The 14,188-nt window shown below is 47.0% G+C and overlaps 1 protein-coding gene across 1 annotated transcript in view; it reads left to right on the forward strand.

Annotated features, from left to right (window-relative positions):
• The window catches only part of MRPL1 (mitochondrial ribosomal protein L1), a 641,951-nt gene that overhangs the window by 604,203 nt on the left and 23,560 nt on the right, over positions 1-14,188 (forward strand). The window lies entirely within an intron of this gene.

Below are 14,188 nucleotides of genomic sequence, written 5' to 3' on the forward strand. Positions count from 1 at the left end.
AAAAACGTATAAGAAAGATGTCAGACCAAAACAAAATGCTAATTATGCAGTCTGGCCTGCCTCTGCTCCTTCTCGGTAGAGTTTCTGGCGCTTCTGGCCCTGTCCCAGAATCTGCTGAGGTAATACTGTGATCAGTGCTTAATTTATAAAATATGAAGTGCAGGTGCTCAAATTTTTAGGAGGCCCACCTACTTCCCTCGGCTCCACCAACTTCCACTAGTGGGTCCTCCTGGAAGTAAATGAGGTCAAGATTCAGGAAGCGCAGGGACTTTGAGGCGTGCGCAGGAAGTTACACAGTCCTGTAATCCTGCTGCATACAGTCAGCATAGCTGACAGTTTTAAGATCTTCTTAGTTTCTCGCTGGCAGTGGATAATGAGAAGAAATTACTCAGCAAGGAACAACGTTGGATATATCGCCTATCCACCCAAACCAATGGCCTCAACGACGCCATACCGTGGAATTCAGTCACACCCTAGACCTACACTATTACCTTGCCGGTGTACAGTGGCCAGTCCCCCATGCCATAGTCCCTCTGTTCATAGACATAGATCATGCTCCCCCTTGTGTGTACCACTAGGCTGCCATAGTCATGGGCACATGCTTCAACCCCCCCTAATACTGCCATGTCAACTTTAGCGCGCAGCGCCTAATAGCGCATGCGCATTAAGCAATGATTAACGGGCGGAACCACTCTGGGAGGCGGCGCGTCCCACAGGCATGTTTCCCCAATATTAGCGCATACATAGCCAACGCTGATCCCTTCGCGCCTGCGCAGATAAGACCACGCTACACCTAACACGGGTGTTGCCCCTTTTCCCCGTACCAACGGCGGCACATTTTTGTTGCTACATGTACCTTAATACAATCGCACTATCATACTGAGCATATGCAAAAGACTAGAGTACAAATCACCTGCATTTTAATCACGCATTCATACTGAGCATGTGCGAGAAACTAGTGTGCAAATCATGAGCATGAGCAACAACATAGCAATCGCGCTGATATACTGAGCATGCACGAGAGACTAGTGTGCAAACCACGAGCATGAGCAGCAACAACACAAAGGGATAGTCTTTCCACTCTTACTATTCCCTCAGGTGCTCATCATTACCTCGTTAACCATAGTATAAAAAGCCCACACGCCGACAGGCTCATTCTACCGGAGGATGACGGCGGGACAACAGGTACAAGGCAGGCACTGACCAGAAAGACTGCGAGTATGACAAACCTGACAAGCCTCCAAACAACAAACTGGGTAAGCGCTTCTTTCCTCACAGGTCCCTTACCCCTACAGCCTATCACTTTTTCTCCCATAGGGTCATCCCCTTACCGCTTCCCTCCAGGAAGCCTTGGCTAATAACCCAAAGCGTAAGAACAATTTTCTTGCGGTCTGCCACACTAAGTCAACTCCTTTCAGTGTGATTTCCGTGTTTTAGCCACACCACGCTCCTAATTAGTCGCGTATTTTCACTCTGATGGCACCACCAGTACCATCACACCTAGCCGACTATAGTCCTCTCACCTTGCACTATAGATCCGGCCACCTAAGCATTGTTGACCATATGTCTAAATTGACTACTGACTCTCTCTGTAAATGTTTTGTCCTTGTTCTTAATGTTTGTTTGTACAGGTATGCATGAGAAGGGAATCCCCCTCTCACATATAGAAAAACGCCTTAGTGAGTGTATCACATAGTCTGTACCACAACACTAAGTCTGTTTTATCACACCACACCTTTTTAAAAAACGGTCCTGAGGAAAGCCAGAATACTCTAAGGCACTGGCTGAAACATGTCGACCATCTGAAGGACGCAGGGGGCAGTAACTCGCCACCCTCACGCGTCCTGTAGCCTTACTTTTAACCGCTGGTGACGGCCCAGTTATTAAAATTTAAGTTACCCTCGGGTACTGGGACCACCACCAAGCCGTTTTAAATCGCAACTCACCCAACCTCACTGCACTCTCAGCAATATACCAGCTCCGCTGTAATCAGGCGTCGTAGCACACCCGGGACAAACTAGGTGTCACTGGGTGGGCCCGATGATGAAGCATGCCACCAACTAGGTTGGTGGGTGAGGGCTTCATGAATACACCAACAAGGTGCCCGTGACAGAACTAATTTGAGTACTGTAACACTTTGGTCATCTTAAGCTAGTCCTCTTTGTTTAATCACATATAAACCCTTGGGGACTCGGACTAGCTAACTAGTCCTCTCTCTCCCTCTTGTTACACGCATAAAATCATTGAAAGCCATTAAAGATCTAGCCAGTGCACAGTGACATCCATGTTACCTATCATGAGCTTATGTATTGTTTTGTTTAAATCGGTTTATTAAAGTTCGTTTTACAGATTACATAAATTTTAGCACGAGTCACAATCTTGTACTTTTCATACTTGGTGACACTGGTACCAGATATGGTAGTATGTTTTACCAGCTATAACCATCACTTATTGCCTGAGGGGCTGATTAAGACTTGGTCCTATTAGATATGTTTGCATTAATGTGAGCTTGAAGGGTACAGACCGGTTGTCTGCTATAACCAATGCTACCACTGGGCCAATTGTGTATCTGGAATTAATCAAGTGAACTGAGTAAGAAAGAAAACATAAAAATCAGCTAATATACCCAACATGCCCCCTTACTCACCCACTCCCCTTAACAGCATATCTTCTGCACTCGTTTTAAGCAGTAGGTTTGTAGAAGCGTAGAGACGTTACGTTCAGTCAGAAACCTGGTACCGTGTATGTGTTGCGTAGACCCTCTTTGCTACAGTAACCCGTTATCATGTCTAGTGCCCTCCTTCATCTGATTTTTTTTTTTAATAGTTTTTATTGCAGACTTATGACATACATAATGCATTTATGCATACATTACATCCTTGACCTTCTCTCGCATCTATCAATATTCAGTTCCTTACACAGCCTTGGAACCCACAGCCCGAAGGTCGGGCGGCGTTGATCAGGGAAGTGTCATAGTCAATATTGCAAAATACAGTTGCATCGATTACTTAAGGAGTTCACATGTCTGCTTTTAGTTTTTCTCCCTTATCCCCCTCTACTTCCCGCGAACTACCCTCAACTGCCCTCCCCCCCCTAACTTCCACCACCTACGCATGGAGCTCTTGCAGTCTATACCTGTGGGTGTCATCAGGAGCTAATAGTTGTCTAGGTGTGTGATGTGCCTGGTGTGTCTTGGGGATTGTCTCCTTCGGGGTCCTGCGGTTCCTCATCATCTTGCAATGTACCATCTTGCAGTGCCTGCACTAGCGTTTCCCATGCAGCCGCTGCAGTCATCGCCCTGTCGTCTAGTCTCCGGCGTGTCATTTGGTATCGCAGTGTGCTTTCAGCAGCCGCCCACTTCAAGAACTCGTTTGTCCATCTCTTGTGTGTGGGACCCATTCTCGCCTTCCAAAGCCTCGTGATTTCCCTTTTGGCTAGGAGAAGGCCCATATCAATACATTTGCTGGGAACTCTATTTTTGGGGGCGTGTGGGAACCAATGCAGTATACTGACAGCCATATCGAACTGTAGGTTTCTCTCGGTCACCTCATTCAGCGAGTCACCTATTGCCCGCCAGTAATCCCTCAAGTCTGGACAGGACCAGAACATATGTTCCATTTCCGCTCCCTCTGTGGAACATTTTGGAGTGCCCTCCTTCATCTGATAGTAGCATTGGCGAATTTCCATCTGGTGTGTGGGCCAATTGAGCAGCAGATCGTAGGTCTACTAATATAGCGACTCCAGCTGGATGCCTTAGGGTGTTTGCTGCGCCCTAGGTTGTCCTCCCTATGCAATGCACTGCATTCCACCTGAGCCCATGTCAAAAAGGGACTGCAGACAAGCTATGAGTGATGGAGGTTCCTGTACATTCCATCTTAAAGTGATGAGGAACTTGGACGTGATCAGCCCTAGATCAAGGAAACAAGATGTGACCCTGTTTTTCTTGGTTCTACGATAGATCCCTAGAATACGCACCTCCCAAGCAGTCAATTCCAAACATCCCATGCAGGCGTATAACCTAGCAGTGACCCCCTGCCAATAATGTTGTAGGCTTTGACATCTCCAGATCATATGTGAGATGTCAGCATCCACCAGTGAGCAATGAGCACAGCCTCCATCTATACGTCGGACGTATTGATGATTTTTGCTGGGGTGAGGTATGCTCTGTGTACTAGGTAGTATTGTATTGAGTAAAGTCTGGCATTGTAGGTAGGGCATATGTTGGACCCCGCAGCAGTATGTCCCATGCCCTGTCGGTAGAGGTACAGTTCAGTGCTTGGTCCCATTTGTGACGAAGGGGGGGTGCACTTGGGACCAGTGTGCTAGCATAACAAGTGCGCGAACCAGTGACTCTGATGTCTGCCTGTTCCCATTACATGCATATACTGCATGACAAGATGCTTCTGGAGCTCCAGTGCCATGTTGCCCCAGCTTTTCCTAGGAAGATCACTAGAGAGTTGTGTGAGAGTGAATGCCCTGGTGAAAGGCCATCCTCCTCAATTAAGGACTCATAAATTAGGAGATAGTTGTCACGATAAAGGTCTCCAAGTGTGGAGATACCATTGTATAGATCTGCTTCCGTGTGATACACCATGATGCCTGAATATCGGAACGTGGAGGGCTACTCGAGAATGTGAGTTGGGCCAAACGGGAGCGAGTGAAAGGAAACAAAAAAGATTTGGTCCAGTTGACCCTAAGGCGAGACAGATGAGCAAATCGATCTAACGTGAGGGCGATAGTGTCGGGCATGGAGTGAAGGTCGCATAGATAGATAAGCAAGTTGTTGCCATATAGAGTGACTGAGTGCAAGCTGTCACCCAGTTGATTACCCCATACTGTGCTATCAGTGTGGAGGGCAAAAGCCAGTGGTTCAATAGCCAATTAGAAAAGTAGGAGGGAGAGTGGGCAGCCTTGGCTGGTTCCCCTGTGGATCTGGAATGAATCCCAGATCAGGGGGCCAGTTTTGACCCAGACCGATGCCCAGGTGTATAAAAGTTTGACTGGTTTATGATAACTACCTTCAATGCAATAGTGTGTTAGTGTTTCAAATAGAAAAGCTGATTCGAGTTAGTCAAATGCTTTGGCCACTCGGACCACAATTCCGGATTTGGAACAAGCATCTGAGGTTTAAAGACGTGCTACGCAATGTCACAAATTCAGTCACGTCAGCGTGTACTAACATGGGTATTATGGGTGCCAGCTGCTAGGATCTTGGCGAGTATTTTATAGGTTCGTATTAAGCAATGCTAGGGGGCGGTAAGAACTAGACACAGTGGGGTCTTTGTGTGACTTGATGATGATGATGATGATAGCAGTTCTTCTCGTAAAGAGGGAGGAAGGCATGAAGCATCTAAGGCTTCCTCATATAGGGTGAGTAAACAGGGGGCAAGTGTTGCTGTGTATGCCTTGTAAAATTCGACAGGCTGCCCACCTGGACAGAGCGTTTTGCCTGTGGCCAGGGCATTAATTGCTTCTTGTACCTCAAAGAGCGTGATTGGTTTATTTAGCTCTGCTCTTTGAGGGAGGGTCAGACAGGTTAGGGCGATAGTTTCAAGAAAGGTGCTTGTGTGTAGTGGAACAGCAGAGAGTCTGGATTGGTAGAGTGAGGTGTAGTGTTACATTAGTTCCAGGCGTATGTCACGCTTAGTGTATAGTAATTTACCAGAAGTGGACTTTAGTGGAACGATGGGACATCAGGGCTGCTCCGAACATATCAGCCATACCAGTAATGTGCTAGATTAAACAGGATTTGCATGTGTGCATGCGGAATGGGCAGCGTTGTTCAAACAAAGCAGCTGTTCCAGAAGAGAGACATGTTAGCGTTGCGCGAACAGAAGGCAACGTGAGTTATACGGATCGCGTGCCGCATCTATTTCGTATTGCAAGAGTTTACATACTATGCAGGTTATATCTGCATCCAGTTGCTTTTGGACGTCGCAAGCCACCCCCAAACTGTGGCCCCTGGCCACCACTTTAAGTATGTCCCATTCAATTAGTCGGATTGTTGATGTTCCATGGTTATGTTCGAAGTATTCTTCAATAGTGGCATGCAACAAGGTGCGAAATGGGGGGGTTATTACAGCACTGCGGGTTGCTAACGCCATGGCGGAACGGGGCGTGGCCGTTGATTCATGTTAGCTGAAGGCACTGTGGGTTGTGATCTGAATGAGTGCGAACCAGTTAGTCAGTGGATGTAACAAAGGGTAGGAGGATGGCAACGAATCGGTCGAGCCTGACATGGGGTTGGTGTAGTGAAGAATAGAAAGCGTATTCTTTGGTGTCGGCAATTGCTGCCTCCAGATGTCTACCGTGTGCCAGTGCCCCAACCAGTCGCATAACTCATGTGCATAGGAGGTGGTTGGGCGCTAATCGATAAGAGGGAAGGATCTGTTGAAGTTGGTGTTGAGAACACAATTAAGATCCCCGCCAGTAGCCAGGGGATTCCGTTCCAAAGATGTTGACAGCTGTTGGAGGAATCGTGGTTGCTCTGTGTTAAGAGCATAGATACTACCAATAGGGATGTGTTGGCCATCAAGGTGACTTTTGACAAGGACGTAGCATCCTTAGCTGTCGATTATTACCTCCTCGATGGAAAATGGGACCCCAGGTCTGATCCACAGCAGGTCCCCACGTGCATAGGGGGAGAAGTTAGTAGCATGGACCTGCCCACGCAAGCGGTGTTGGAGTTTTTAAGCTTCAGCTAGAGTTAAGTGAGTTTCCTGGATCATCGCTATCGCTACGTGTACGGAACAGCACTTGATGTAAGCATAAACAGCATACTGGTGTGCATGCCACGCGTGTTCCAGGTCATAAAGGTGGTGTGTGCCATGGCAATAGTGTGAGTGCGCGGGGTGAACTGTCAGCCTGTGTGACCTCACCGATCAGGCTTGTGATTTTCTTGGGGAGGCATAGCGGCAAGCGTCGGGGTAGAGCGTGAGGATGCATAGTGGCAACAACCATTGGAGAGGATAAAGAAAGTGGTGTGTTAACTTTCAGTACTAATGGACAGTCAAACATTGGGTCTACCTGCCCAAACTTGTGAAAACAGCAGTAAAACTTAAGACCAAAGGTCTCGTCGGTGGGAGGTGCAGCAGCCAAGGGCGGTGTACCCCATGCAATGTTGTCATGTGTATTCCGGGTAATGGGAGAGTTGTATAAGGGGGCCCATGTGTCTCCGTGTGTGTGCGATGCTGGTGCTGGCGTAGTAATAAAAACGGAGCACCAGGAGTAAGGTGACAGCTAGCAGCAGTAGCATGCAGTGTAACAGAAGCAAATATATTAGGTTGCCATGTGAGCATCACTGAACTGCGAGAACAGTCCAAATAATGTCATCCGCTATTTGTGGAGTGACCTCTGATGGTGCCCATGATTAACAAAAAGTGAGCGACCCAAGAATACCCTTGGGGGCTTGGGTAATTAAATAGAAAGGTAAGGATGCCTTCAAGGGGATTTATTTTGAACGTATTTAGTAATTTAAAGTGATTTTGGAAGGATGAATTAATAATCCTTATCAGCAATCAATTGGGCACAGTGAGATTCTGATTCAATATAAAGACTCTGTTCAGTCAAGACATGTACACAACATATAAACAACAACACAAGGTGTATTAGAAAAATATAGTTTTATCAAAAAATCATTTAGATGAATAGTTTCATATACAGATAAGTGAACAAACAAAGAAACTTAGGCCTGTAGGTACACACATAAATAAATTAATACGTGACTCAACAGAACCTAAGAACACCTATCCCAAATCAAACTGAATAAAACAAGACCGGGATAAGATGAAAGGTCGGCGTTTCGGTTTCCTAAGAATTAATTGTAGAAACCATCTTCAGGACTGATGTCAATTGGAATCTGTATAGAAAGATTGTAATCTCAATTCCTAACGCTGCCGGTCTGGAATGGTTGTAAGACGGCCACAGTATCGTATCAAGTTGGGGACAGCTCCTATTAGACGTGTTGTATAACTCCTTGGTGTTAAAAGTGAATTTTATAACTCCTCTGTGTTACAGTCAAATCTCGTCTCGATTTGACTGTATGCTGCGCTGCACCTCGCCACTGCTGCTCCGATTAGAGTATATCTATATTGAATCAGAATCTCACTGTGCCCAATTGATTGCTGATAAGGATTATTAATTCATCCTTCCAAAATCACTTTAAATTACTAAATACGTTCAAAATAAATCCCCTTGAAGGCATCCTTACCTTTCTCTCTGATGGTGCCAGCGCGTCATAGTCTACAGACCACATAGCAGTGGAGTCTTCATCACTGGAGGATCTCACGGATCGGTCATCGGGGCTGGTATCGGGTTGAGCGTCACTAATTGCCATTATAGATTGGAGAGCCCGTCTTCTTTCCTGTATTACCTGCTCTAGGTCCGATACCACCATGGTTCTGGGATCCTGTCCCATCGCCCCATGTCCTCTGCTGCAACGTCTACCACTGGGTCTGTTAGCATCAGACCCGCCTCTCACAGGGTGGCGAGGCAAAAGCGAGTCTTGCGATCTGTTATCACTCTTAATCGCGCCGGGAAGAGCAATGAGTATTTCAAATTCTGATGGATACATCTTTCTGTGGATTCCTCACCTTTTGAATTACCCTTGCGCCAGCATTCCACGGAAACTTATTTTCTAGCTCTCCAACGTCGACGAGGACCTTATAATGGCACGGCTCCGCTCGCGACTCCGTATGACGTCATCGGAGCCACAAGAAGACCTCGTGTACGTGCTGACGTCCGTTCCCTTTCCGTCGACGCGTACCGGTTTTCTTTGACTCTCCAATTTCTTCATAGGCAACTTCGTTTCCGCCGTTTCCCTTGATGTAGCAGTGCTATGGTGACATCGAAGAAGTCCGGTTTCAAACCTTGCACAGAGTGTGGGGGTCACATGTCTATCACAGACCCCTAGATGACTGCTTGTGGTGTCTTTGTTCTGACCATGACATCGGAGGCTGTTCCAGTTGTCAGAAGATGAATCCGAAGGCTTTCAAGGAGCATGAGGCTAAGCTTTTTATGGCGAAGGCAAGAAAGGAGAAGAGGAGCCGAAAGAGGTCAAAATAGAAGTCGTCGACCTCGCATACTTTGAAGTTGAAGAATCACAAGAAGAAGAGAAGGCACTGTTACCGACGTCGTTCATCGAAAGGTAGAGCTTCAATGTTGCCGTCTCTGCGACGTCCCTCTAAAGATTGCATCTCGCGGTCACCTTCCCCTTCTCCTCAAGCTACTCCCGCTCACTCTCCGACTCCGGGTTCTCCTGCGCATTTACCAACGCCGAAGGGTTATCCAGCGCCAAGGATATCTCAGACACCGAGAGATTCTTAGGAGCCTAGGATGTCTTCTCCTGTGCCTGGGGCCTCTCCTGTTCGGGATCCGACCTCCCCGACGCCTACTGGGCCTCGAGTTGATTCACACTCAGCTCTTATCCACCCTTTCCTGGGCCTCGGTCAGATCCTTCGCATTTTCTGCCAGAGCAGCTTACCCTACTGGTGTGCCGTCGGGCACCCTGGGTCCGCTTGCATTCAATTTGGGCGTTCCTCAGTTCCTCAACAATATGCCCAGGCACCCTTCGTGCCCTTTATGCCGACGGCGCCGTCCTAGCAGATTCCGGCTCCGAGGTTTTTGACGCCGTTTTCAGTCTCCGCAGCCATCTGGTGGTCCATCTTCCTCTCGACTTTTATCAGCGCCGTTGCCCACATCAGAGACTCTTCCTTCGACGCCGGCACTGGTGTCTCCGGTGCCGCACTTGGTGCCGCCAACAGCGGTTCCGAATTTGCGTTCAAGAAGAGAAGCCCAAAGACTGTTGGAAGAGGAAGAATTTCAGCGGGAGGAGGCTGAAGAAGGTGAAATTGATTAATCTGTTGACGAGTTTGAGGGCCTTTGAGAGGCGAGTGGTCTAGACACTTCCCCAGAGTGGGAGCTTCAATCACCAAAGGCCTTACCATCTTAGGATGTGGCACCATACCATGATGTTATTAGGAAGGCTGCTGAACTTTTAGACCTTCCGTTACTCACTGCTGAGTTCAGATCAAATATTCTTACAGAAGTATTACATTCCCCATCTTCTGTGGTTAGACCTCTTTTGCCTTTGAATGAGGCTTTGACTGAGCTAATTCTAGAGGTGTGGCAGTAGCCCCCTTCTGTTCCTGCTGTCTCAAGGTCTGTAGCAAGGAGGTACATGCCTGCTCCTGGTGATCCTGCTTTTCTTTCTGCACATCCTTCACCAGAAAGTTTAGTAGTACAGGCTTCTTGTTCTAAACAGTCTGCAAAATCTTTTCCTCAAACTCCCTGAGATAGAGACTCTAAGAAATTGGAGCAATCTGCCAAGAGGGTCTTCTCTTTCTCGAGTATGGCATTGAAGTCCACCAATGTTACGTGCTTGTTGGGGAGGTATATTCACGCATTATTGGATTCGGGCCAAGCAGTTGGCTCCCAAGTTACCCGACAATGATTGTGGCTCCTTTTTGGAAGTTCTGGCGGATACGCAGGCTGCAGCCCATCAAGTTATCCAGTCTGGTATGGATACTGATGATTCGGTGGCCAGGGTGATGGGTTCTTCTCTTGCCACCAGGAGGCATGCCTGGCTCAGGTCTTCTGGGTTTTCTTCAGATGTGCAGGCTACTCTCCTTGACCTTCCGTTCGATAGATCGAAGCTGTTTGGTGAAAATGCTGATTCTACGCTGCATAGATTTAAAGACCCTAGAGCCACTGCAAAATCATTGGGTCTTTAGTCCCAAACCAGAGGTTTTGGATATAGGAGGGACTGTGGTTTTGGTAAGGTGGCTTCCTTTCGTGTCCATTAACAGCCTTGGCAGCAGCAGAATTCTCTGTACAGATCTTGCAGAGGAAAGGGCAGAGGTAGTCTGCTAGGTGCATCCTGTCAACTTTCCCCCTCCTCTTCTTCCTCTCCTGCCCCACCACTGGTACCACAGGAAAGCACCTCTAGATCCCCCATCTTGGAGCATGCTGGTCCTGTAGGGGGTCTGGTGTCCCATTTTCTTCAAGATTGGAAAACTATCACATCAGACCTTTGTTTTTTTAATCTTGTGGAAAATGGGTAAGCCCTTCCGTTCCTGGAATCCCCTCCTCCTTACCCTCCTCGCCAGGGTTGGTGTTCAGAGGAACATTTGCAGCTTCTGCAGCAGGAGGTTCTTGCCTTATTATAGAAAGGTGCGATAGAAGTGGGTGGTCCCGGAGCTGCAAATGGGTCAGGAATGCTACTTCGGTATGTCCTGATTCCCAAGAAGGACGGCAGATTAAGACCTATCCTGGATCTTAGGGTCTTGAATTTTTACCTCAGGCAGGAAAAATTCAAGATGTTGACCCTAGCTCAGGTTCTTCAGGCGCTGCAGCAAGAAGACTGGATGGTGTTAATCGACTTACTGTGGTGGTGAGTCTCCGCAAGGCCTACCAGTGCTAGGGGTTCTCCCTTCTCTGCACAGAGTTCCCAGACCAATAGAAAGAAGTTGGCACAGAAGCTGGAATAGAAAAGACAGAGTTTAATAAACCTCATGAGGTGGAACTACGTTCACACAACACCCTTCGGCAAAGTATGAAGCAGCACACTGGAAGGAGCTTGGTCCTTTTATACCCACACAGGGGCTCAAATGAAGGTGGTACAAGTACAGAATGCTGGTTTTAAATACATATAAGGTCATACAGAGAGTGTGCTGGCAACGAGTGGGAGGGGCTGACAGTTAGCTAATTCTGGTGGACACATCCTGACAGTTACAAGTTGAAGACAGCTGTAAGCTCAACTGAGCATGTGCGAAGCAGAAGAGGCTAAATATATCTCGTCTCTAGGCAGATTTCAAGAACAGTTAACAGGAAGGTAGGACAGAGCACATGGCAAACAAAATGGTTGACAGAAATGCAAAATGGATTCCACACAATGTACAAGATAGTCTCTAAATACAAGATTTCTTCTGCTAATGCTTAACCTAATCGCTGCTAAATTACAACAGACGACCCTTTTAGCATTAGCTGAAGACATTCGTTTATCTGGGGTAATCTAGATATGCATCCTGTACATTGATGTTCATCATCTCAGTAATTTAATTATTTAACATTTGTTGTGCTTTTATGTTTGCAGTATTTCCTTTGACAGGTGTACAAGAAATGATGCACATGGAGCAAAGCATAGGACCACAATGTATACAAGTACAGCATGTAAATAGTATCACCAGTAGTATACGTAGAATAGTCAGTAGCTTCCAGCCCCAAGTAGCAAAGAGTGTCCATATCCAGTTTGAAAATGTCCATGTACCAGTCTCTGTGTGAATTTCTGCAGCAATCTTATGCAGTTTTGAGATTGCATCATATCCTGAAGGTGAGTGATCCGGTATAAACACACAGCAGCTTCTACTGATGATGTGACATGCACCACCTCCATCAGCCAAAATCACGTCTAGCACCATCCTATTTTGGAGTGCTACAATCCTCGCAATTTGTAATTCCTCTGTAATGTTCCCAAGTGCTGTAGCTGTTTGATTGGTGACAGCTTCCACAACACGAGTTAATCGCCTTATCTTTCTGCTATTCAATGCATCACCCACAAAGAAGAATAAACCCAAATTGAAATCGACATATTGTTGCAAAGTGGTATCTGTCTGGTCAACCTCATCTGTACTTATTGTTCGTTTGTATCTATTCTTGGAAATATCATTATACAACTTTAAATTCAGGTGATATGATGGAGGGGCCAAGAACACAGGTGGTAACAAAAATGATATGTAACATACCCCGGACCACCCAACAGGCAATTAATAGTATCCTTTATTACCACATACAAAATACGAATTATGCGAAGAAGTAAAACTACTGTTGTTAGCTCCTTCAATAATCAATGTCAAAATACATTCACTCCGTCCTACTGGAATTCTCCCAACACTACTTATACACAGTTCTGCTTTAGCTCTGGTCACAGAAATTACAAAAGGTCCATTGTCTTTGATAGTCCTCATATTCGTGAAGATAAATGGTGTCAAAATATTGTCCGGTTGCTACTCTTCCCATTCCCATTTAGTCCCTTTAGCTTGAGGATAACCATCTTCATCTTGGTAGCATACTTTATTCAACCGAAAGATGATTCCACCTACTGCTGGCTTTCCGAAAGCAAACAAAAGAGCATACCAAGCTTGACATGAACCATTGTGGGAAAATGGTAGAGGAATCAAAGGTGTTCCTCCTTTCTTTTGGTGTGCAGGTATCATTCCACACACCCAACAGTTGGTAGCATTCGTGGCATTGTGTGTATGATGCAACATCTGGATGAATGTGTTATTTAAGTAGGATTGTCGATCTTTCTGCATCGGTCGCTCCCCCAGGCTCCCTGAACACTGGGTATCGTAGCGCTAGCCTTTAAATTGCACCCTCAGCATTTGTGCTCTGCATTTTGGTGACGCTATTTACCATTACTCTTGCCCACATCACGCGCGTGACTTTTATTCATTTTTATTCCTGCTGCGCGAGTTACAAAGTAAATTGGCTACTGCGCTTGTGACAATTGTTGGCTCTGCCCGCTTGTAAGTTTAGCTGTGCCTCTGCCCACATTTATGTTTTAATTCCCTGATTGCCGATCTCGTCGTGTTGGTGTATAGGACTTCCGGCCATTTTGTTTGTTGTTGTGCCTGCCAGCCTGCCCCTCCACCACGATCACACCTCCCTGCGGCCCCCCTCCCACGGACTGTAGAGAGCTGACCCGCCTGAGCCTCCGCTGTGACCAGCCTGACTCGTGCAACATCGGTCGCTCCCCCAGGCTCCCTGAACACTGGGTATCGTAGCGCTAGCATTTAAATTGCACCCTCAGCATTTGTGCTCTGCATTTTGGTGACGCTATTTACCATTACTCTTGCCCACATCACGCGAGTGACTTTAATTAGTTTTTATTCCTGCTGCGCGAGTTACAAAGTAAATTGCCTGCTGCTCTTGTGACAATTGTTGGCTCTGCCCGCTTGTAAGTTTAGCTGTGCCTCTGCCCACATTTATGTTTTAATTTCCTGATTGCCGATCTCGTCGTGTTGGTGTATAGGACTTCCGGCCATTTTGTTTGTTGTTGTGCCTGCCAGCCCGCCCCTCCACCACGATCACACCTCCCTGCGGCCCCTCCCTCGCTCCGCCCCCTCCTCTTTCCATTTATGACTGATGCCCCAACGCGCAGCGTCCACGCGCTGCGGCCGCGCCGAAGGTG

This window comes from Lissotriton vulgaris, chromosome 3_1 (genome assembly GCF_964263255.1).
Source record: "Lissotriton vulgaris chromosome 3_1, aLisVul1.2, whole genome shotgun sequence".
NCBI classification, from domain to species: domain Eukaryota; kingdom Metazoa; phylum Chordata; class Amphibia; order Caudata; family Salamandridae; genus Lissotriton; species Lissotriton vulgaris.